We start from the raw sequence: 27,485 nt of genomic DNA on the forward strand, positions 1-27,485 counted from the left end.
AACTTTCGGTCTTATAATTATCATTATCTAGAAATAACAGAAGCAATTTGCTCCATAAAAATAGAAATGTAACATTTTAAGTTTGTTTATGCTGTTATTAGAGTTTGCTTGCAAAACACCTATTGATAATGTAATATTTGAGTCATTATAATCGAATTTGGATTCAAAAGACAGCTTTTGTGACTATCTGATAATGCCCTAAAATTGCACTATCATTATTATCAATAAAATAAATGCACTACTATTCAGTTAACCTCAAAAATGAAAAGTAAACAAAATATTTTAACATAAGACCATTTAAGATACCTATCAGCAGAGACTTTTTCTTTAGATATATTAAACCGGCGGGTAGAGAGTACCCGTGAGCTAAAATATCGATACCCCACCACTGTGTTTACTTGAAAATGATAACAAAATCCCCAGTGCTGAGTCGACGCCACTGGACGGAAAACCCGACCCTGTTTCGCCAATTTACACCACTAGGGCCCCAAAATAGGATCCGAAGGGCTGTTCTATCTTAAGATTCACACATATTTACCGTCAAATCGTTTCGAATATTTGAATTCCCGCCACGGCACATGAGATATCACTGAAAAGAAACACAAAACATCTGCACGTCCAATCGCGAGGTAATCCCGAACAATCGTAAATAGCCGAACAAATCGTTGACGACCCGCGTTATTCAAAACGTCATGCAGTCAATCTCTTCGAAAAGACGCTTCTCACATAACCAAATCGAAATTTCTGTTATGGAAACACTAGTATTTTGGCAGGAAATAGTGGAAAGAGAATCACAGCCACGGCGCTAACCCCTGGCAACGCACTAAACTGCCAATATGGCGTCTAACGGTACGTCACGTGACCAAATAGTGACGTCGCCTCTCTCTCCTCGCTCCTATCATATAGCGATGTCTTGAAATTTTTTCATTACGTAAGCAATGGACAGAAAATTTATAATAAAGTTGATAGACTAAAATTATTATTGATTTGTATATAAATTGAGAAAAGTAACGCGAAACTTTATGGATAAGATCAAAAAGAACGTTGGTTATTTTATTGACGACAATTAAAAAGGCATCAAATATTTCGGGAAAATATTAAGCCCCCCTTAAATATGTAAATAAATATTTTTTTGTATATAACAAAGTTAATAATGAAAGCTAATATGAAAAATACGAAATAGTATCAATGGACCGGGGAATCATTTACGGAATACGGGGGGACAGTACCAAAAAAACCTCTTCCGTGGTAATTTTTTTTCGAGGGGTAAAAGAAATGCGCAATTTTCGAAATCATCACTTTATGATGCTATACCGCACCCAAGGCGAAAAAACTCGGGAGCTGAACAAGCGGCCGACCCTCAGCTCGTCGAGAATGGTTTGGTCCGAACCTCATTTTGTTCATGCTGACGCTATTTCTAATAAATTTTTCCCAACGTCTGCCATGGCTCATGTCGATCATGCAACTTTCAAATTTTGTTTAAAACACATCAACCGGCCGTTGGGGACAATGTTACCCCTCTTGTCCTGATCGCATTGTCTTCCTCAAAAAGATAATTATTGATCTAAGAAACCGATCGATTTTTCAGGTTTTCTGTCTGCCGGTATTTTTGGCAATGATGTAATTTTTACATTTTAATTCCCACTCAATCTTTACCGCCAATTCGCTTACATTAATTAATTACGTGTTTAATTATTTCATATTATTACATTGAAAACAGATTCGATAGAGGCCAGCGTCCACTTAACTATTTTATCGAAAAGAGCATTATGCACACTGTATAAGTAGTTGCATGTATAATTTTCATTCAAGTGTCATTCATCTTTCAATTATAGGGAACAATGCAAAACGATGTGTATGCAACCCTTACATTTATAGTTTATTTATTTTACATTTTAGTTAAGTATACAATCTATTATCTATTATTCTTTATTATTGGTTACCGTTTTTTCGGGTCATTTTAATTCAAACAAAATCACACATAATAAAATTATTAAATTGCTAATAATAAGCTGATTGTACATTTATGAAGCCGTAAAATCGCAGACCTCGCCTCATCCTGAGACATGGAGGATTTCGTGAACTTTAACATTGCAGTCAATTAAAGCGTCCCAAATAAACACTGGCAAAGAGAAGCTTAATTGCATTTTAGTTTTAAACATAGTATATTCATTGAAATACAGTAATTAATTGGGGTGAGAGTTAATTAAACATTTGTTACACATCATTTGGTTGGTAGGGTTGATTTTGCCAAAAAAACCTAAATTATTTTCTTGCCTAACTAATAGTATACAGCATTTGGTTGTTCTAATTGGTTCATTTTTATTACTTTTTAGACAGTTAAAAAGGAATTGAATTGTTTATTATTATTACTTTGACAAGAAATTAATTTCGGACTTGCTTTGTGTAATTTTATTGGACTTTTTCTCTCATATTAATATTTTTATTTGCTTAACAGAGAAGAATAGGGCTAAACGTGAATTGATAGACGGTGGAAGCCATACACTAATTTGATATTTACAGAGTTTTTGGTAAATATCTTGCTCTTTTTGGATAGCCCGTTATGTAACAGTCAGAATTGCTCAATTTTGAGTAAAAATGAATCTTAAGAGTATTATCAGACATCATTGCATCCTCAAAAAATAGATTGTCTGTTGTAATTTTTACATTGGACACTGTATAGATCTTTACTTATTTATATTGATTATTATTTAAAATATATATATTTAAAGTATATATATTATTATAAATATATATACTGTTTAAAACTCAGTTATAAAATTATTCGAATTGGAATAATTTTGGATGTATATAAGGTTTTGTTTATATTAAAAAAAAAACAAATGAATGATCCATTAATTTTCTGAAATAGATAATGAAATTATTGGATTCCCTGGTAATTTACGTATTGAAATTATTGGATTCCCAGAATTTAATATAGATTTCATAAAAAAAGTTATCAATTCTTATTATTATGTGTTATTAAAAATATATATGACCTTCCCAAACTTAACCTAATAATCCTAACCTTCGGACGACACGTCAAAACTTTATTTAGTTTAGTTTTAGAGACACAAGTTATGCCAACCTAAAATGTAAAAATTGGTTCCAAATCTAGCTATTGGAAACTTTGTAGACCTTTAGTATGCTCCAGAGAAAGATGTTACCGGCGAAGCTGAAGCCTACTTTGATATTAAAGAAGCCAATTGTTCTAAGGAAAATAAAAAAAAATATTAGAGGAACACTGGATAGAACGGATCACTCCTGAAGTAAAGTACCTTGATTAAAAAGTTAGTCTTTGTTTTGAATACAGTTAATTTTTAACTAAAAGTTTAGGAGAACATTCACAAGGTTTGCAGAATATTTTCGTAATCCATCGATTAGGACCAAAGGGGGGTAAAGTAGTTTAGGTCTCTCCTTGAACCATTCCAGTGATTAAACTGAATTTTTTAATGTCATGAAACAATTTCAGAAAACTAGGTTCACATTTTTGATGAAAATTTTAAGAAAAATTAGTTTGAATATTTATTTATCGTAAAGAACAAAGAAAAATATCTTTTTCAGTGTTCCAAGCCACATTGGTGTCCTCTTAAAAAAGTTTTTATGACAGAAATAACAACTATATTGGAGAATTTTGGGTAGCAATTTCAAGATTATTGAATCCATAATGTCAGAATGTTAATTTCGCAGATCCTGCGACATGCGGACAGACAATTTAAAAATGAAAAAAATGTTAATACTCGAGGAAATGGTAGTAGCGAATTTTAGAATGAACCTACACTCTATGTAGTCAAAAAAGGCCAGCAACAGTCGGTAACATGTTCAGTCACATCCTTGCATGACAACGGCTTTGGATAAATGTGTAGCTACACATCAACATTGTTTCATCAACAATATATAGCTATGTTAGAAAAAATGTTGGAACAACATGTTGATTGAACATAATTTGTACTACTTCTTCTCAATGAATTCCTATTCAAATGAAAATACGGTAAGAATTAAAACATAATCTTAGTAGTGGTACTGAAAAGTCTAAGCCTTTAACTTGAATAAGTGGCTATGAATATTTCGTTGTGTTCCATTATCCCATTTGTGCTTTTTGTAGTAACTTGTATACTAAAATCTATTATACCATTCAATTTGATTAACAAGAGATAACTTACTAAAGTGATAATGACAATTTTTAATAATTTTTCCATTTTTCTATCATAAGATCTTCTTGTCAATAGGGAAAATAATAATAAAAGAAATCTAAAAATAAAATCAAAGCATGGACACTTTTGATGAGTTGTTTTAATAACTCCTAATCATTGGCGTTAATGAAGGCAACATAATTAAATCCAAGAAAATAATTGAGCTTTTGGCGCTTATTGATGATATCCCCACTATACGCACCACGAATTTCGTAAAGATTGTTCGAAATCAGTTGTTGTCTAAGCAAACACTGATGCAGTGCGTGAACTGATACTGCATATACGTCACGTGGCATAATAACCTTGACACGCTAGTTTGGACATGCGGTATATAACCAAAATTCAATCACTATTTCAAGATTTGAGTACCCGATAAAATTGGGCACCTGATTTTTTTCTCAATCTGGCAACAAGGCAATATTTTTCGATATCTGAAAACGTGGTTTATAGCCAACTCAGTTTTTTTTTGTATATGTCCCGTTTTATTTAAAATTCTCCATGGTTTCAGCTTTTAAAAAATTATTTAGATGAAGAAAATATACAAGTCAAAACAAAACAAAGCGTTCAGTATCAACGAAACACCAGATAAGCTTTGAACAAGATTATTTCGATTGATAATTTTAGAATGTTTTTATTTTGCCACTTCATTTAGACACTGTTTGGTTCGAATTCTGCTGGATCGAATATTTGTGATTGTCCTTAGGCAAGAGCACAAAATCCGACAAGGAAAATGATCACAGTCACGCCAGTAACCAAGCTGGGTAAGATCGGATATCTTCTGGGATAATTTCCAAGTTGGTCACTCGCCACTCGGTAGGCTTAACGGCGAGGACCGTGATTCGGAGCCCACGTTAAACCCTAGGTCCAGTCCAGATAAACACTCGTTGGTAAAAGGACTTTAAAATATATATTTAAAAAAAATAATAAAAAAAATATTTAGAATTAAAATAAGCAATTCAAGATTCTTCATTTCTGTTAATAGTACCAGTTCTGATTGAGTAAATTAGATTAAATTGATTAATTTAAATTAGACTACATGCTATTTAACTTGTCTAGGCTAGTGTCATTGTTATTTTTGTATAAATTTGAAAAAAAGATGGTGTTTTATTAAAATATATAGGACTATTATCTATAATAATTTTTAACAAGTTATATTTATAACTCAGCCTTTGTTATTATGTCGATACAATAAAAATAAACACTTTATGAATTTCTTTACAATGCGACATTGTTAGAACAATTATATGTGAATTAATTTTGAAGGATAATTAAGATTAATAAAGATAATTTTCTTGATAACTATTTAATTTAATGTCTAAAAAGACACCTTTTTGTGGTTATGTCAAAGTTTGGGTTGTTTGGGTACTTCCTAATATACAACTGAAAAAGAAAGTGCTGCTTCACCAAGACAATGCACCATGTCAAAAATCCATGAGTTGGGATACGAATTGCTTCCTCATCCACCGTATTCTCCAGATCTGGCCCCCAGCGACTATTTCCTGTTCTCAGATCTCAAAAGAATGCTCGCTGGAAAGAAATTTTCGTCGAATGAAGAGGTGATCGCAGCAGAAACTGAGGTCTATTTTGAAGCAAAGGACAAATCATAATACAAAAATGGTAACGAAAAGTTGCAGGGTCGTTATAATCAGTGTATCACCCTTGAAGGGAATTATGTTGAATAAAAAAAACTAATTTTGCCAAAAAATGTGTTTTATTATTGTAGACCGGGGATTTTCCAATTGACCTGTTATTATGGTGCAGGAGATATCCCATTCGAGCATTTCAATAAAGGTTTTCGGAGGTTTTACAATATGTGTGTTTAGTTCTGTAGAAATGTTGTGAGATGAAGTAAGCCTCAACATCGAATTTCATCTAGGGCAACGTCACCTTTAACACTCTACACCAATGCTGGCGTTTACTTAAGCATCAACCACCATAAACATCACACAGTTACCCCACATTTATATTTAGAATGCTATTAACCATATTAAGGCTTCATAAAAGAGTTTATAGTATTAAACGATAAAAATTTTGGAATAAAAAATATTTGACAATACAGTTGCTCTGCAGTACAGTGTCTATGGTAAAATGAACTTATGCGGTTATACATTAAAACTATATTAAAAAGAGCTATTCAGTAAAAAAGCTGTGCTTGTCTGCCAAATGTCCAACTATACAAATATCTTTTTTTCCTGTTTACATTAGATATACACTATTAATGTACACATATTTGTATTGATCTAAATTTGTAACATAATTAAAAAAAAACTAGTTTACTTAGGGTATAGCTCTTTCCATCAACTTTTATAATAGAAATCGACCATTCCTAGCGACCCAAACAGCAACCTGGCGCCATTATATTGAACCCACCCTTTTATTGCCAAGAAGGTGGGTTTTTTTCATTAGGTTATTTCTATTCGTAAGAAAAAGTCAACTACCTACTTTCCAATCGCAATTGAATGATATAAATGGGAGGTCTGAGGGAAGTTCGCTTGCTTTATTCAGTATCTTTTATTACTAAAACCAACCCGAGGACCTCACAAACCACCATTTAATGTCATAAAACTTGTGGAAGAAATTATTATAGCTCCAAAAAGGTGTTTCATATCTCCAGGTCCAGGTAATTCGACCGAAGATTTGTTCAAATTCAAGTATCGTGGGACATTTGTTATTATAACACTCCTATAACTTTTATAGAACGATTTATCTATATTCAATTATTAGAGTCAAATTTTCTTCCATGTGCCATCTTTTTGAGCGCCATAAGAGTCTGAAGTCACTTGAAGTCAGGTCGATTCACAAATATCATTTTCACCGACTTAGGATACGATGCATTATCTTGATGAAACAAATTTTTTCTCTTTTGTATTCGAAGTCGTTTTTTCTTATTTCCCCGCTACATTGATCCAGCAATTGATGTAATCATTTAACGATACAATTAGATGGTTTGCTCTGGATGTTATCAAACACAATTGATAATTTGTTTAACTCAAATGAAGCGTCCATATAAAAGCATTGTCTGCAATTACACCTTCGGTTGCAAAGTAAAATATATACTTGGATATGAAATTGTTAATTATGTGGATTAGGCCTACAGGGGATACCACTACATAAAAGAATGAGCCTAGAACTCTACCTTATAGGTGGTGAGGAAAAGAGCACAATCTTTCTAACCTACAAGCTACAAGTTCGTCGATAATATATGCATTAGATGTACTATAATGTTAAAATAAATTATATTCGATAACATTATTTTGTGTTTCATTATTTTATTCACGCTAGAATTTGTTATATGTCAAAGCCAAAATAAACTAAACGTCAAAGTTGAGGAGGCCACATTGTGACCTTGTGATACATTTTTATGACGTCAGTGTACTATTATTTTGGAAGGACTATAGAAAGTATCTCAAGATATTTTAACACTATCCCTCAGTGTTTTCTATTAGAATAACTAGATGATTATTGCACATTCCCAGATTAGAATGGATGTCAGTGATCTGATGATTTATATGTAAATTTTTATGCCAGTGTCAGAATTAGTTGTGCTCGTTTTGGTTCTAGAAATTTCGATGATACAGACGAACCTTCTTCAAACTGGCATTTTTTGAGGAGGAGACCTTCTTTTATTTATGGTGAAAATATGATAAAGAAACAATGATTGAAAATAAGGAACGCTTCAGGCCCCAGAGTTCTCTACCTAGTCTGGGTGATTTGAACAACAAAAAGTTGTTACCTCAGTCGGGAATCGAACCCACGACCTCCGCATGTGAGCTGAACACTCTAACCATTACACCATAGAAGATGCCTGCGATAGTTAGTGCTTAAAAAGTAAACTAAATGACTTTTACACTGAAAAACTTCCGATTTTTCACCACATCAGTTCAGTAATAATATTATACCCAAATATCTGATTATTTTACATAAAAAATTATGTGAGAATGTTGTGCATGCCTTTGAAATTTGAGGTTTCCCCTCAATTTTCCTGGATCCCGCCATCAAATCCCGATTTGGTTCCAATGGAACCATCTCGGAAGTACACTCTTTCGAACAAAAAAATAATTTTGAAAATCGATCCATAATTGAAGGAGAAATCGGCGAAGATATATTTAAAAAATATATACAGTCGAACGTAGAACCTCCTCCTTTTTTGAAGTCGGTTAGTAAAATAAAACAACCGGCGATATCAATATAAAAATATAATACGTATGTACCCTAGACCTTCGTTGCGTCCAAAACAAATTTCGGTGTCCAAATATTCGGAATTAGGTCGCAGCCATTACCTTATTTTACTCTGTATCTCCGCTAAGGCGCGATCTTTTGGGCGAATGCAGTTTTTTTCTTCGGATTACCCAATAACTAACTCTCTAATGATCTAGATATTTCGCTGCATCAAGTATAATGATACCGAAGATAGCCGCGATGCTTTTTTGTTTATTCCGACCGCAGGTTGACGTTTTGATTCAATTCTATTTTAGCAGAGGCGCATTTGTTATTCGAACTTCATTTGACAACATTTTATAGCGTAAGAAAGCTGAAAAGAAATTGAAATCAAAGTGATGACAATGATAAAAAATTTAAAAAATAGAATGGTAATGGTCTCGAATTAATTTGTATAATTTTGAATACTGTCACTGTTGAAGTCATCTTTAACACCATTAAGAAAGTTTTGTCAAGAGACTGAAACAAATATTTGGAATGGACATAAATATCAGTCGGATGGAGTAAGGTTAGATCAATACGGTGGAAGCTTCAGAAATTCCTAACCTATCTCCCTCACTTATTGCGGGAATTGCCCATCTTATTAAGCTCTTAGCATCATCTTCTTTGTCACCATTGTGACCTATTTAGCGCATTGTGCCAAAATAACTCGATGTCGATTGGCTTCACTAATGAATTACAAATGGTAAGTCGCAATATTAAAATATGCATTGTTAATTGTTATGTAAATGGCTTAAAAAGGCTGGAATTTACTTTTAACGTCATAAATATTGGATCTACTCAAGACTATAGACCATAAACCCCATACAATTTGGGCCTACGTTGAATTTTTTGCTTTTCTGTAGTAAAAAGCATTTTCAGAGACACTATGAGACTATTTTTGTATCTAGAATATTTTATGTCTTCATTGAGTAAGTACACATCATGTTAGACAAGAAGCAAAGCAGATCAGATTCAAAATCAAGCAACTGTACTAGTTCATCAATCAAGCAACAGTCTTATATTAGCTTGTGGTATAATTTGTAGAGTTTTTCCAGAAAATATATGTTATAAAGAACAAACATCGACAACTTCAAGACCTTGATCTTTTGAATAATATAAGAATGATGTTAAAATTATATTTTCCTTACCAAGAGATAAAATATCTTGAGGCAAGTCCAATATTCCTCAAGAAGTATTGAATTGTATAATTCTGAATGACGCAAAATACGACATAAAACACAAAATAGATTTAAACAAAATCAAATATTTTGTTGTTTCAAATTATATTTGAAAGATATAGATAGGACACGATAAGCAAGATAATAATAATAATATATGACAAGTATTCGTAGAATGGGTAAAATAAATTATTAAATAAAATTCCATTAATAGCTTCAGACACTTTTACGATGAATGAAGCTCCACCAACGTATGACACCCCAATTATATTTCTTGTGAAAAGCTTGACCAATTTTTTAAGTTTTAAAAGATCAACATATTAATGATGATGATAATAATTGACATAAATATTCCTTCACCCGTTCTGGGTCTTCCTTAAACAATTCATACCCATCAATAACAGTTATTCTGAGTCATCATCACCAAAATAATTTTTTTTAGACATTTCGAGCTATCTAACTATTTTTCGATCAGCGTAAGAAAATATTTCATAAAACATCAACAAAATTACATTAATACTTCAAGATTAAAATGTTTGAACGTTTTCACAAGTCAAAATTGAGAAAAACAAAATTGTCAAAAACAGTAGTTTAAAAATTGCCTTAAACCACATTTCCCAGCCATCCTATGTTCGATAATAGTCCAAGAATCGCTGCACTGCGCATGCTTGAAGATTAACGGACACAATAGGGGCATCACAAGTATTTTGCCATTTGCTTTTACCCCAACAATCTCAATGATTTTTCCATTCCACGAGAAATTTTATGGTTAATACGAGCACTAAATGAAATACGATCATTTTTCTGGTGAATAATAACATTTTATTATGTACGTTTCTATAAAAAATGTTATAGGGACACTCAAATATAATAAAAATATATTCATTATAACTTATATATACAGGGAACAAAAATATGATGAAATGAAATAGGAAATAACAGGCCTGAACATCTGTATAGAAGACAAGACAAGACATGGATTAATTTCCAGCCACAATTGGAAAACCACGATTTTATACTTTTATTATTAATAAAAAGGAAATATCAAAATATCAGAAAAAACCTTAATAATGACAGGGGGGAATAATGACAGGGACACTTACTGCACATAGAGGATGTAGGACGAGAGAATATGGAAATCAATCTGGAATAAATGTATCAGAAGATAGGAAAAAGCAGAGTCATTGCCTCTACTAAATCGTTGAAACCAAATTTGACAACTGGTTCATGAAGAAGTAACATCAACTTATATCCCCACAAATATTCAACGAGATCCAGTCCAGTTTGTTTAAGTTCTGAGGAAAATATTTTATATTTGTTAATTTCAATAAGTGGTTTGCAAGATTTAAAAATGGACATATCAGTATGCTATATTGTCTTCAGAGATGTTAACACCTGCTGAAAATATATAGCCAACTGTTATAAACAAAATTGGACAGTGAAGCAAAAATGCCCGAACACATATGGTTAAAGCTATATATTGTTCCATATTATCACAATCATTCCATCTAACTAGAACTTGTTTTTAAAAACCGAAAATTGTTCATATCAATTCTTTAAAATTAAATACTCTATCAAATAAATGGTATTATATTTCATGTATTCTATGTTAAAAGCATATTAAGGCTTTGCATTTGTTTCAATTTCACTAGCTTATCAATATTAACTTCTTGATTTACAATAATTAACAACGTATTTCCCAGTGCCTAGTTATGTTCGTATAATCAGAATAAGCATTTGTCTAACTAATTAAATCATAGTACCTTATTTATGAGAATAATGATTCAATTATTATTAAGAATCAAAATTACTCAACTGTAATTAGAACTGGGATGATAAGATTGGATTGTCCGTTGCTGATCGCAGAACTAAAACCCCGGTATGTAAAATATAAGAATATATGTTTGATCTGTTAACAATTATAAGCGGTTTATATACTACGTCTCACGTCCCATATGATGTCAAGTATTGTCCATTAATATCTTCAGAATAGTTTTATATTGACGTACTGTTATTTTATACCAGGTGTAATATGAAACATTTTCATATTGGTGTTTTTTTTTAATTGCTTTAAAATAAAATAGTGACTAACATATTCAACATTCAGTCAAGAGCCAAAAAAGAGGGAAATATTTGCAAGTGCAGTTAGGAATAAACAATCAAAATAAGCTAATTAAAAATATTATCGAAGTCATACTAAACAATCCAGAGAAATTGCTACCCTACGGAGTTATTATGAAGCACATAGAGACTTAGAAATCATAGAAAGTTATTGATTATTCAAATGATAAAATGGCAAGTAAAGAAAATATAACTAGAAATATGCTGTAGCGTATTATACGTTTATAAGATGGTCGGGAACTAACTAAAGATAAAAACTGATAAAAATATTGATAATTATTGACTGAAAGCAATCTTTACATAATATTTTAATAATAAATAATATCGACATGTCCGTCATATTCCCTTAACCTTGCCCCCAGTGACTTATTTCTTTCTCAAAATCGAGTTTGCTAAACATCTTAGAGACATTTCTCTCAGTAATGATTCTGAACAACTACTTGGTTTTAAGTCACTGTAGCAAAAAATCGTAAATAATAAATTAATAAATTTAAAAAATATCGAGAGTAAATCCGATTTATCATATAAAATGTTTCCCTTGCCATTGAATTGTGGAGATACGTCAAGAAAATCAATACAAGAGTTTCTAGAATAAACTATATATCTTCGAGAAGTATTAACGATCTGAAAGATATCTGAAACTCATGATAAGATGAAGGGTCTTGTGAGTCAAGATGACACCAGGTGGTGAGAAAAGTTTTTAACGATTGAAAATATTATTAATCAATATTAAGCAATGCCAAAAATGCTACATATACTTACTCTAGTTTCAAAGCCCTTATAAACAAAAAGATAACACGTAATATGCAGGAATTAGTAACTTGAATAATTTATCTTCATTTCTATGACAAGAATATTAAAAATATGTATATATTTGTATATAAAAATCATGTATACCATGACATTATATAAACTATGAAACATTATGATTTGCTTTAAAATTCGAATATATGAACTTTAGAACTTATTTTACTTGTATTTTTCGGCATAAAGTATAGCAATCCTGTTCTAGAATTTACGTTAGATCGATATAGCTACTTTATATTAATAAAATATTAAAAATTTTCATTATCTATTATTTTTTTCTGGAAAAGATTAATTTAAAAATTTCTTTTTACAATTATATATTTCTTTAATTTAAATAATTTTTAATTTTTTTGGCTTATGTAATTGGTTTTTGTGTTTTTTTTCAGGATTTTTTTAAAATTTCCATTAGATATTACAAAATGGTGGTCATCCTCCAAGTAGCTGAGATATGTCTTAGTCCGAATGTCAAATTGGTCCACTTAGTGAAATTCCCTTTCTTGGTAGGTCTTCAGCACTTGTCCGAAAACAAATAAGTTCTTGTGTTTGTTGGGTTTTATTCACTTTCATTTGGCGTAGATGAATCACAATTGAATCACACTTCTATGATCTATGGCCAATTGAAGTACTAACCAATTTTTAAGAACATTATCAGGATTAGAGTTACTAGAATTAGATTAAAATTAATCCTAAGTCTACTAAATGTTTCTATTAAATGCTTTGGATCGAATTCTTTGGTTGTAGAACCTGTGAATAACAGTTTTTTACCAGAAAAACAATGACTTGAAATAAGGTTAGGTGGTAAGAAATAATTAGAAATATCATCATCAAGAAATTCATGGTCAGAAGAATGAGTCTGCAAATTAACAAGAAAATTATAATCGGTGGTTCCTCATGGTAATTGGTAGCATTTCCACCTTCCATGATATTGGTGGCAGTTATTTTAAGCATATTGGAGCAATAAGCTTTTTAAACGATATCAACTACATCATGAAATTATACTCTAGAAATTATATTAGAAATATCATCATCAAGTAATTAATGGTCAGAAGAATGAGTCTGCAAATTAACAAGAAAATTATAATCGGTGGTTCCTCATGGTAATTGGTAGCATTTCCACCTTCCATGATATTGGTGGCAGTTATATTAAGCATTTTGGAGCAATAAGCTTTTTAAACTATATCAACTACATCATGAAATTATTTAAAAATACATTTTGTGTAAACTTTAACACAGTCTCTTTTTAAGGCACGAATGTGAAAGGTTTGTATATTTATTATATAAACACAAACTGTCTATAAGATGTCACATTTTCCTTCTTTCTTTATTTTTGAATGAAACCAACTTGGAAATAAAAAAAGGACGGAAAGAAAAATGAATTTATTCGGATATAAAACGTTATTAATGTCAATTTTCTTATCAATCACGTACTATATATTCATTAAATAACATTTTTAGATACTCTTTTAATGGCTAGAACGTTTATTTTAATAATTTTTAAATATTTCTGAATGTACTTAATGACGTATTAATGGAAAACAAAGTCATTCTTTAATTAATTGGAGATCATCACATAAAAATAAAACCGCAATAGTGAAAAATTATTTTATATGAACAGTAATATTACCAAAAATATATATTTTATGGCCTACTAGTTCTGTGAAGCTTGTTTGAAGAAATTATGTTATAATGAAATATGCAAAATTAAAAAAAAATTACTTGGTTAAAAATAAAATTCAATTTTGCCAATAAGGGTATTATTATTCGACACCAACAACCAGCAGTCTGATACTGAAATGCAGAAAAATGAAGGTCGATACATGGAATAGACTGAGACCGCCAAGAAAAATATCGATATTTTACAGAAGATATATTGATATTATTAAGAACAAAAAATTGATACATTGGCCCAAAAAAAATCGATATCTTCTAAATATTTAAAAAAGTAGATTTAAAATTAAGTACCAATTTTAAAGGTTTATCAGGAATAACTAGAAGGTTGTAATAATGTTTAAAATATGTAATTAATTCTTTTTGAAAATGTAATATCGAAAATATCGCTTTATCGGTCAAGAAAATATCGATATTTTTTTCAAAAAATCGATATGTCGATATTCTTCGTCATCCCTAACATGGAATCTAAGAAAAGAACAAGATTTACGCTAAAATAAATGTGTTAATACAAAATTACTCCCTAAATACTAATAACCAGAGAACATTCAGTCCGTCGTGTATTTTACATAATCCATAAACAAACGTTCATAACAAATTCTGAATGCGGTACTGGCCAAGTTTTTTCCGACAAAGTTCCCACGTGGCGCATGCGCGGGACGACGCCTGGTGCGACTAATAGTGTCGAAACGATCACTGTACATATTATTTATACTACGGCTTGGATGGCAGAAAGTGTCACGTGACAGAAACAAAAATCAATAAATATTTAATTTTGAACCGTAAATCATTAGCGTACACAAAAATATTCGCTACGCCGGAATATATTATAATACACAAAAGGGGCATTACATAAGTGTGTCAAAATTTAAATAATATTAAGAACTTTTAACAATTATATATATTTATAGCCTATAAATTAATTTGTTTCAAAGGAATTACAACAGATGGTGTTATGGTGTATTAACACAAACAGGTACATTTGTAATTAACTTCATGCTGAAGTCCCACTAACAGGCTTCACTTTTCAGTATGTGACATTTCGTCGAAATGTGTACAAAAATTGTTTTTAATGTTAAATATACGATTTATATCGATACAAGAGCCAGTGTAGAAAAGAAGAAGAATGAGTAGAGGGCGCTGTAATTTGTATCGATACTTGTATAAAAGACCAGATATGTAAATAAAGTTTCTATTTTGAGATTAAATTAAATTTTCATAAGTGATTCGTAACATTTAACACGTTGAAAATGTCTGAATTTGTAGCGAGTATATATATATATATATATATATATATATATATATATATATATATATATATATATATATATATATATATATATATATATATATATATATAGATGGTGTTAGGGTGTATTAACTCAAACAGGTACATCTGTAATTAACTTCATGCTGAAGTCTCACTAACAGGCTTCACTTTTCAGTATGTGACATTTCGTCGAAATGTGTACAAAAATTGTTTTTAATGTTAAATATACGATTTATATCGATATAAGAGCCAGTGTAGGAAAGAAGAAGAAGAGTGGACAGAGGGCGCTGTAATTTGTATCGATACTTGTATAAAAGACCAGATATGTAAATAAAGTTTCTATTTTGAGATTAAATTAGATTTTCATAAGTGATTCGTAACATTTAACACGTTGAAAATGTCTGAATTTGTAGCGAGTAAATAGCATCTGTAGGAAGAAAAATGACAGCTGAAGGCCATCAAATGCTGTATAAAGTTTACAGCACAATACTTCATCGATTTCATCACGTGAATACTGATATATATATATCAGGCCTATAAATTAATTTGTTTCAAAGGAATTACAATAGATGGTGTTATGGTGTATTAACTCAAACAGGTACATTTGTAATTAACTTCATGCTGAAGTCTCACTAACAGGCTTCACTTTTCAGTATGTGACATTTCGTCGAAATGTGTACAAAAATTGTTTTTAATGTTAAATATACGATTTATATCGATACAAGAGCCAGTGTAGAAAAGAAGAAGAAGAATGAGTAGAGGGCGCTGTAATTTGTATCGATACTTGTATAAAAGACCAGATATGTAAATAAAGTTTCTATTTTGAGATTAAATTAGATTTTCATAATTGATTCGTAACATTTAACACGTTGAAAATGTCTGAATTTGTAGCGAGTATATATATATATATATATATATATATATATATATATATATATATATATATATATATATATATATATATATATATATATATATATATATAAATCAGGCCTATAAATTAATTTGTTTCAAAGGAATTACAACAGATGGTGTTATGGTGTATTAACTAAAACAGGTACATTTGTAATTAACTTCATGCTGAAGTCTCACTAACAGGCTTCACTTTTCAGTATGTGACATTTCCTCGAAATGTGTACAAAAATTGTTTTTAATGTTAAATATACGATTTATATCGATACAAGAGCCAGTGTAGAAAATAAGAAGAAGAATGAGTAGAGGGCGCTGTAATTTGTATCGGTACTTGTATAAAAGACCAGATATGTAAATAATGTTTCTATTTTGAGATTAAATTAGATTTTCATAAGTGATTCGTAACATTTAACACGTTGAAAATGTCTGAATTTGTAGCGAGTAAATAGCATCTGTAGGAAGAAAAATGACAGCTGAAGACCATCAAATGCTGTATAAAGTTTGCAGCAACAATATTCCATCGATTTCATCACGTGAATACTGGTTTAGACGTTTTTGAAACTGATGACAACATGAATTTTGACACCGAAGACAAAGAGCGCTTTGGAGAGCCAAAAACATTTGACAGGCGAGAATTTGAAGACATTACCCGATGATGATCCGTGTAAAACGCACGAAGAATGTGCAGAATTGTTAAGAGTAACACAAGAACCATTATCAATCGCTTGAAGAACATGAGAATGATCCTTGAATATTTTGGGCCGTATGAATTGAAACCAAGCTGATCTGAGCCGAACACAGCGCGAAAAACTGTAGGAATACGAGCAAAGACACAACAATGTCATACTTCAGCATGACATCGTTCGACAACATCTTGCAAAACGACTGAAAACATACTAGGAAACATTAAAAAGGGATGTACTACCCCACCCGCTGTATTCTCAAGACCTTGTTCCTTCTAATCACTATTTGTTCCGACACCTAAGTCATAATTTTTCTCAGCACAACTTCACTTCTTATGAATACAGCAAAAAATGGGTCGATTCGTCGATAGCCTCCAAAGATACAACGCTATTTCGAGATAGAATCCGTAAATTGCCTGAAATATGTGAAAAAATAGAGGCCCTCGATGGACAATACTTTGAATAAAATACATTGTTACCGATTTTTCACACTGAAGCTTTAAAAATTGTGCAAAACTACCTTATGATTTAATCTTGTTATCAATTTTATTATTACTTTCGTCTTCATTAACGTTTTCAATACCTCAATTAAAAGCTTTAGTTAATATTATTTTAAGTTATTTAGAGAAGAAGAAAGGTATATTAGTAAATGTGAGCAACATAATTAAGTTTTTCAACTTCAATCTTGTTCACTTCCCTGAAGTTTTTTTTTCAGTATTATTTCAGTATCTCTTCTCATGTCTTGTTGCAAGTCTCTTGATCTTTTGAATTGGAGTTATGTTCCTATAGTATCGGGGTGCCTTCATGATACTTCTTAGGATTTTATTCCGTAACCCGTAATTGAACTCTGTTGATCCATAGAGGTTTTAATATTCGTTTGTGCTACAGCAACTTATTATGTGCTGATAGCTGGCAGTTGTTTTGAATTAATCCGTATATTTTTTACATATCGTTTTAATTTTTTTTAATATACTTATTTCCGTGAAGACTTATACTAAAATATTTAGTCTTCTTACTAGTACATGGTGTGATGCGGTAAGATAAGTGATGAAAAATAGCATAAATAGCATAGAGTTTACTTATTAATGCTGTTACTTGCATGTGCCAGTTGTTGTCATTAGTATGTCACATATACAGATAAAATAATAATATTACTGCCTTGTGGTACACCTGTTTTAATGAGAAACTGTAATCTGTATTTCATGGTTAAGTAGGTTTCCTCTTGTCTGACTGTGAAGATTTTAACAGATATATAAGAGTTTAACGCAAGTTTGTATCTCTTAAGATTTTTTCAGTAATGTCTGTTATTTTACGCACCTAGTCAAGAGTCCATCCATAAAATTGCTTCCTCCTCTTTTCAAGTGTCTCGAAATACATTAGTTTATACTAGCAGCAATTTCATTCCAAAATTTCAAGTTTCTAATACATATTGAGAATATCTGAGATATACTCTACCGAAATGCTGTCATTTTGGCATTGATTCATAAATGGGGAATTCAATTTTGTACTGTTAATGGATGTGGAGTTCAAGTGTTGAGCTTCTTTTGCTATTGTTATCTATGTATGTTATCTAAACGATTCAAAACTGTCTTATAGTTGATGTTTAGTTATGTTATCGATGTTGCAAGATCAAATATGCCGGTCAACCTTGGTATTTTTCAAAAAATCATACATTTTCTCATAGTTATTGGGATATTAATCTGTAATATTAACGTTTCTGGAATAAAAATGTGTTTAACATCGCAATTTATGAACTTTTGACGTTTCCAAGTAAACGAATGACAGTACCTCTATTCTATATCTAGAATCTTTCAAAAACTTTGTAGTACGACTTCATTGAATAAGTATTACTAGAGGCAAGCGACTGTAAACCCATCCATTAGAAAAAAATACGATATTACTTCTTTATATATATATATATATATATATATATATATATATATATATATATATATATATATATATATATATATATATATATATATATGTTATTAGGTTATTATAAGAATTATATATAGAGACTATTTAAAGTATTAAACCTAACTTGACACTAAATAATACTTGTTTATCTCGTTTGACTAGTCCGACTGTTGTAAACTCAAAACATATATTTTCTTGAATTTCAATCTTGATAACGAAACAAACATGCTTTAAAAACAAGAAAAAATTACTGAATGAAACATATGTCTGTTGTTAGATCGGCTTCCATGTATACTTAATTTCCATCCATATTTATCAGTAATATTATCGAATGCATGAAAACGCGAATAAGCAACAACAATAAAAACAGACGAAATTAATTTAATAAAAAATATATTGGCGGTTTATTTAAATATTTCAACAAAAAATCTTAATACATCGATATTCTTTCGAAAAAAATTAAATATATTTCTAAAACAATGGTATTTAATTCTAAATTCAGTTCAGTGTATATTGGTATTTTCCTTATTATATCGATATTTTCCAGGTGGCCGACACACCGACAAAGTCATTCTCTTGCAGAGTTGTGAGGGATAAGATGTTGCAGCTCGAAGTCTCCGATGCACCAGGTATATTTTGATAAATATATATTGTACCAATATTTCTCAACAAAATGCCATCTTAATGTAAGAAAATGATCAGAATACATGGAAGCTCCTAACATATCGCTAGAATATCGAAATACTGCTTCTTGGCTGCTTTCATCTCTTCGTTTCATTGAGATATGAGAACAGCCAGAAGTCAAATAGGGCTAAATTTGATGACTACGGTGGATGTTCCAACGATTTGTTTTTAAATCATTGACAATATTTGTTAATACACTGCTGAGGGTGAATTAGTTGTTGCTGTTAAGTAGTAGTAAGTTTTTAGTTGTGTTAAAAATGATTACTGATACTAATGTATATTTATTTCACCCTGTACGCCTTTGTATGTTTCTTATATATTTTAGCTTGTTAGCAACAGTTTTACTTGTATTGTTTTTTGACACTCTTGTCCTTGTTGCTAAACTTGTCATAATCATCAGTGTCATTTAACCAAGCATTTTAGTGTAAGTAAAGAAGGTGCTCTGTTAACTTATATAACATTCTAGTATATCACTTTTTCTTTTAAAAACTATTTTTGGTTCTATAAAATATTTATAGCAAAAAAATTAACTGATTTCGAAGAATAAATAAGGAATTAACTAAAAATTAAAAAATAATCAAACTTGGATTTTTAACACAAAAAAAATGTTTTAAAATAAAATATGTAATAATAAACGTTGACTTTGAAGTCAGTGCCGAACCCAAGCAGTTCCAGTTAACAGAGGTCCGCTATCTAGTCTAGGTGATTTGACAAATGTTCTAACTAAAAAAGCAGTAAAAAATTGTTCTCCGTACCGGAAATCGAACCCACAACCTTCGTTTGGAAGCTAAACGCTTTAACCATTACACAATACAATAAATAATATTTCTATGAGGTCTTATATGCTAGAGTTAGTGTTTAAAAAGCAAATTGAATGGCTTTTGCACTGAATGACTTCCGATAACATTATATACTAATATCTGATTATTTTAGATAAAAAACTATGTGAAAACTGTGTATGTGCCTTTGAAATTTGAGCGTTCCCCTCGATTTCCCCCTTTCTCCGCAACAGATACTGATTTGGTTAGAATGGGATCACGTCGGAAATGTACTCTTTCGAATAAAAGAAGAATTTTAAAAATCGGCCCACAATTGATGGAGAAATTGGCCAACATACATTAAACGAATATATACAGCCCAACATAGAACCTTCTCCTTTTTCGAAGTCGGTTAAAAAATAAAATAAAATAAATATGCCAATGTTTATTTTTTACAAAAATTTTTTTCTATAGATTCGATAAAAAAAAATTAAAAACCATATTAGATTTCCCTTTAATTTTCACCCTTAGTGAAAAATGGGTTAACGCCATTAGGCACTTAAATAACAAAAAAAAAAACTGGCGGTCTCACTGCCCAACATATTTAAAGGTCATTCATTAAAACGAAAGGCATTTTGGTGTAATAAAGGTGATCGAAATGTCACCGATATCGTTTTTTCCAAAATCTTACAATAGTTGCCTGTCTCATAAACACCCTATACGAACACGAAACACATATATAGGGCATATTTTTTAATTACGTGTTACGGCGAAGGTCGACGTTACTTTCAAAACTCGTTTTTTCATAGCGCTTCAACAGTACAATGTGTTATTTGTTTTTTTATGCAAGGATGCAGTTTAACATACGAAACCGGCAAAACACTCCGTATAATTTAGCCTACTTTCAGCGAGATCAGACACAATTTATTCTAGCAAAACCAGCAAACCTTTCTAATGTATCTGATCTATTGGTGAATATGATTTATTATGTTTTATATACAGATGTCACTGAACTGAACATGTAGCCTACTCGATTGTTGTAGTGGTTCAGTTCTAGTATTTCTGATTCTGCTATAATAAAGCTCTAATGAAGTAGAAAAATAATTGATGGATTTCGTATATAGAGTGGTGTTGGGCATAGTCGATAGAATTGAAGAAATCGTTTTTAATAATCGAAAACATATAAATATAACAACCAAAAATAAGATAAAGAAGAAGAAATGACGTATGACACAAAATTCGTTTATATATATTATAATGAACGTATTTTTACAATATAATGATATATATATATATATATATATATATATATATTGATAATGATGGTTTAGCTGATTGATGAAGAACAAGAACAACAACTCATTCCATGGCTACATCTGACGTTCCTAACCGGACACTCGAACTTTTTGACCATAATCTTCTTTAAGTGACTTGAAAATTGCTTTGTCAGGAAAGATGGACAAACATATTGCTTCATAAAGATTATTGAAGACGAATAAATTAGAATTAATGATGAGAATAACAAGAATAACATAAATTACTGAAAAATAGTACATTAGCAAATAAAGTACTGCTTAAGACAGATACTACTTAAAACTACACTGACATCTCACTGAGCTTATAGCTTATAGACTGCCATTATTAAAAGATGCAAAAATCTAGGAGGCGTCTACGGTTACTGTAGTTGAAACAATGCGAATGCCTTTCAAAAGAAGAGAAAGGAAGGTAATCTTAAATTACGGGTTTTCTGAGCGGCCAGTCAACTGATACAAATTCTGGACCTCAATGAATGACAAATTAGAACATATTATTGTGGAATGTCTTTTACACTAATAATATTATATGGAATCAATGTGGTAGAAGAGAAAGGTAGTCACAGAATAATTTTCATAGAAATCGTATAGACGAAAAAATTATCCAATAACTGTTTTGAAAATGCAAAAGAGAAAATCTAGAAAAGAAGAGTTTAAAACTTTTTTTATTACTCTTCCTGAGTCCACAATCTGCCCTATGGGCAATAAGTATTTATTCTGTCTATATTATATATACATGGCATGTAGAAAATCACTTCATTAAGCAATCTTCTGTATAAAATATTAACTTAATTAATTAGACTTATTCTAATGCTTATTCTAAGCTCTACATATGTCCAGTAATCAGATCAGGTGGTGTTAAACATTTTAGTCTACGTACTTCACTATCACGTCGCATATTTAGCTGATTAGCGAGTACATTGGGATGCACTGACACTCTTTCGAGGTACTTCACACAAACACGTTGGATTACACTCGTTATAGGTTCTAGAGGAATATCGCGTTGTATCACTTTATTTGAAATATAGTACGGAGCATCAACAATGGCACGCAACACCTTATTTTGGAACCGTTGAATGATGGATATATTAGATTTTCTAGCGGTACCCCATAGTTGGATTCCATATGTCCAAATGGGCTTGAGAATAGACTCATACAGCAATACCTTGTTATCTAATGATAACTTGGATTTGCGCCCAATGAGCCAATACATTTGATATAATTTTAGTCCCAGTTGTTTCCGTTTAGAGAGTATGTGCTTCTTCCAGGTTAGGCATCGATCTAAATGCATACCAAGATATTTAACATGCTCTGCTTGGGGGAGTTGACGATGATTGATATTCACTGGTGGACATGTTCTTCTACGCAGGGTAAACGTTATATGTGTGGATTTTGATTCATTGGCTTTAATGCGCCATGTCTTCAACCATAATTGTATTTGCTCCAGGTGGGTTTGTAGGTTTATTGATGCTGTAACTGGATCTTCATGGGATGCTAAGATTGCTGTATCGTCTGCATATGTTGCGACAGTAGTTATTTTTGTGGGTAGATCAGCCGTATGCAGAAGATACAGTACTGGAGCCAGTACACTACCTTACGGAACTCCTGAATATATGGGATTTAATTCGGTATGTTCATCGCCTTGATTTACAATAAAATGTCTGTCAGTGAGATACGATTTTAGTAACTGATAGTCCGGATGAGGGAGAAGTTTCTTTAGTTTAACCTGCAAGCCCGTACGCCATACTTTGTCAAAAGCCTGAGATATGTCTAGAAAAGCAGCCGAACAATATCTTTTGGCATTTAGGTCAGCGTTTATTTTGTTCACAAGTCTATGCACTTGTTCTATAGTCCCATGCTTATTGCGAAAGCCAAGCTGATGTCCTGGAATAATTTTTCTTTTTTCTATTATATAGTTTAGCTTTTTTATGTATAATTTCTCGAAAACTTTCGAGATTATCGGTAATAAACTTATGAAACTTAACGAAAAACTTATTATACTTCAACATTTATTGGACTGAATGGACTAACAAGACAAATCATGTTTACAAAACAGAGTTTAGAATCTTAAATCTAAGAATAGATCACGTAAGATCACTTCATTTCATCATTTATGAAACATATTGATTAATATTTATAAATCATTTTGACATAGAATTCTGAACTAGAATCTAAAGCCAGCCATTATTCTTAAATATTTTAAACACGTATGAACTTTTTATATCGATTTATTGCGTTATATAGAGACATTAAAGTGTATTTGCTCTAAAATAGTGCATTTTTGTGATTCGTAATAGAATAAACCGCAAGTCAATTTTGCAATTATAAAGCTGAACATCCCTAAAATGTTGACAATAAACTATAATATCCACATATCTTGTTTATCAACAAGATCAGACCAAAGTTTGAAGGAACTATAATTCGAACTCAAAAACAAGATAATTATTTCTCACTGTCTGAAATGGATGTTGCCATTTAATAGTATTTCACCATTATAATCAATAAGTCCTCTAAGCCTTCTTATATTCAGTATTCAACAAAAAATATTTAAAAAAAAATAGCTGACATACGAGAGCGACTATAAAATAACTGAAAGTATACGGCAAGGCAATAGTCCTTAAATATTTAATGTTATTTTGTCGTTAAGACATAACTTTTAGAAAAGGCACTTCTATTTTAGTGATCTCAAGATCTCATTTTTTACAATATGTCACTAAATAAAATCATCGTATTCTTGTGTAGGCTTGTGATGATAATGTTCTAACACTTGTGACAATTGTGAAGTTAAAGACGAAGAACGCTGAGGTCAACATACAAAAACTGAGAATATCATGTTACAAGCATTACTGGTTGAAGATGGTACGCAAAATCATCAACAGGTGGCGTAAGGGTTTAAGGCTGTATGATCACAGGAAAATGGTATGAAGTCGTATATTCTGAACGAAATTAGTTAAAATTGTCTTATTACTGTTAGAGAGTGAGCTTAGTTATCATTGATAGTGGGGACTGAGAAGAATGTGTCAATTTTTGTCATGTGTTATTCATTATTATAGAGCATAACTCCATTAGTCCTACCAATGGACATACAAACATAACAAGACTTACCAAACAATACTACCGAACATATCTACGTTCATCTGCTCTGTCAAAGCATCTGAGGCTCTGAAGTAGGTGCCACTATGTGTATAATTTAGAGTTTATATTTGTTTGAATAAATAATGCTGTTTTAAGGGTTATTTTGTCTTTAATACGTGCTGGTATTATTATTGTTCTAATACTTCTGCTATGTCTTGTACTCAGATTTTCAACTTTTTAGGTTGGGTAAAGCTTTGGACACCTCTCCAAAATAATTTAGATAGAGACAAACGTTATTAGTGTACTCCAAACATTCCCAGAGAGAAATAGGAGTTTCAAAGATTGACGTGAAACAAATTAAAATTGAAATTGATAATAAAAAGCCAAATCGCATTGGCAAATTTGGCAGAAAAAGAATCACCACACCTCGTACAGATCGAAAAATTAGAAACATCTGCCTAGAAAATTGTAAAAGGAGCATTGCTAAATTTGAATACGATAATAGACCCTGTTATCTCAGCCTAAGGTATAGGATGCCTATACATTGTAGAAGGGACAATGAAATAAGGCCAATACAAGCGAGTGCTAGAAATCCGGTTGTTACCACAGATTAATGAACGGTTCCCTGACTATGGTAACCACATTTTTATGCATGATTCGGCACCGTGTCAAAGCCAGAAGTGTTACTGCATATTTGTCGAAAAAAATCACTGTTTTGCCTTGGCCAAGAAATTCATCAGACACGAATCCCACAGAAAACATGTGGGAACTCACCAAACGGGCGATTGTAAAAGAAGTAATTACCAACAACGCAGCAGTTAATTGAAACTCTCATCAGAGGATGGCATCACAACTCCAAACCCCAAGAAGATGCGAAAACATATATTAAGAACATGACCCGACGTGTAGAAGCTCTTATTGCAGCAAAGGGTGGCAGATTATAAAACCATTTTGTATTTTTTCGCAGTTTGTATCATCCTAATAGACTACAGACACGAACAAAAAATATATGACAGACCCCTAACTAATCCCTAATGAACCCTAATCATTTGTTACAGAAATCCAATTAAACTAGAAAATTAAATAATCTCAATATTGTCCCTAATAATTTGGCCACCCGCTGTATATGTATTAATTAATGTTGGAACTATCAACTGAAATTAACTATCGACTGTTTAGTAATTGACTACGTTTTACTATCGACTGTTTCAGTCGCTATTTTTTGAGTTCGACTGGTTTTACTAATTTTGACCAGTGACTGTTTCAGTCGCTATTTTCGGTCTACTTTTAGTTACTATTTTTGGTTCTACTAGTTTCATTCGACTGATTATTAACCATCTGGCTCTGGTCTTGACAAAAATGTACCCAATTTATGTTTATATATATATATATATATATATATATATATATATATATAGTTTTATGACTTTTTTGGTAGTTTGCTTGTAATTAACAATATGTTGTATATTAATATAGCAGCATTTTGGAACGATATTTTATTATCTCTCCGTCCTTTCCTCTCTCACAATTTATACAGGAAAGGCTTCGTACATCTTCGTCTAACATCAAGAATTGAACAAAACAGTCGAACCGTGCATTTGACTGAAAATAGTAATTACTATTTTCAGTCGCTAGTTGTTAACTATCGATTGTTTCGATTTATTACACGTAAACGTTTATTATTCTTAAAACGATTAAATTAAGTTCGTTAATGTAAACATTTCGATAACATGAACTGCACTAGGTCTGAATTGGTTCTCCATTAACAAGTATATCGCATATTAACGCGCGATATAGAATCGGTATGTTTAAAAATCGAACTCACCAAAATCAAACTAAAAATTCTCTTCCTCTTCGTCGTCGTCGAATGAGAGCAAATTCGATTTTTTCGCTTTCTTCGATGACTTCTTATCCTTGGCTTCGCCGGACCTTTTGTTCGAGCCCTTATCCTTGTTAGCGGAAGCCTCTGATGAGTCGGTGATTTTTTTATTTGGTTTTTTGAAGACAATGGGGGCGTTTAAGTCGGCCGGCTTCTCTTGTTCCTCTGAAAGTCGAACGATAAATATTAATAAACCACGTAATAATTAATGTAATAGTATTCTATCTGTAATAGTAAATTAATGTAATAGTAATACAGTATGTTAATGATTAATAATAATATTCTGGTGGATGGAATAACAAGATAAGGGATGTGTGCAATAAAAAAAAGTCGCTACTGGCGACAGATAAAGGGTTTAACACTTAAATATAAAAAATACCTACCAGAATAGTAGAATATTATGAAAATGTATTGTAAATTTGAAAAAAAAAACTATCCTACGAAACATTGATCTATAATAATGATAACGATAATGAAGGAGGCTGTATATATATATATATCGCCGGTTTTTCTGTCAATTGTGGGCCAATTTTCAAAATTCTTTTTTTATTCGAAAGAGTGTACTTCCGATGTCCCATTGGAAACAAATCAGTTTTAATCAATTCAATCAAATCAATTTTATCTATAATAATTAGATATTTGTGTATAATGTTATCGCTGAGTTGATGTGACAGAAAATCGGAAGTCGATCAGTGCAAAAGCCATTCAGTTTGCTTTTTAAGCACTAACTATAGCATATAAGACCTCGTAGAAATATTGTAGACAGCTTCAGTGTAATGGTTAAAGCCTTTAGCTCCAAACGGAGGTCCAGAGTTCGATTTCCG

At 31.3% G+C, this 27,485-nt stretch overlaps 1 protein-coding gene across 13 annotated transcripts in view; it reads right to left on the minus strand.

The window, feature by feature from the left end:
- MEP-1 (zinc finger protein MEP-1) overlaps positions 1-26,826 on the minus strand; it is a 40,370-nt gene extending 13,544 nt beyond the window's left edge. For 5 of the 13 annotated variants that reach the window (XM_076406806.1, XM_076406800.1, XM_076406805.1 and 2 more), the window contains exon 1: positions 539-826. The gene's annotated coding sequence lies outside the window, so the exon portion shown is untranslated. Of the gene's footprint in view, positions 1-398; positions 830-26,607 lie in introns of those variants that run through there. The other 8 variants (XM_076406804.1, XM_076406801.1, XM_076406809.1 and 5 more) reach the window with 5 other exon arrangements.
- Between the last annotated feature and the right edge of the window lie 659 nt (positions 26,827-27,485).

The sequence above is a fragment of the Rhynchophorus ferrugineus genome, unplaced genomic scaffold (genome assembly GCF_030347505.1).
Source record: "Rhynchophorus ferrugineus isolate W39M unplaced genomic scaffold, kcgeb_rfMv2 rfM6, whole genome shotgun sequence".
NCBI classification, from domain to species: Eukaryota; Metazoa; Arthropoda; class Insecta; order Coleoptera; family Curculionidae; genus Rhynchophorus; species Rhynchophorus ferrugineus.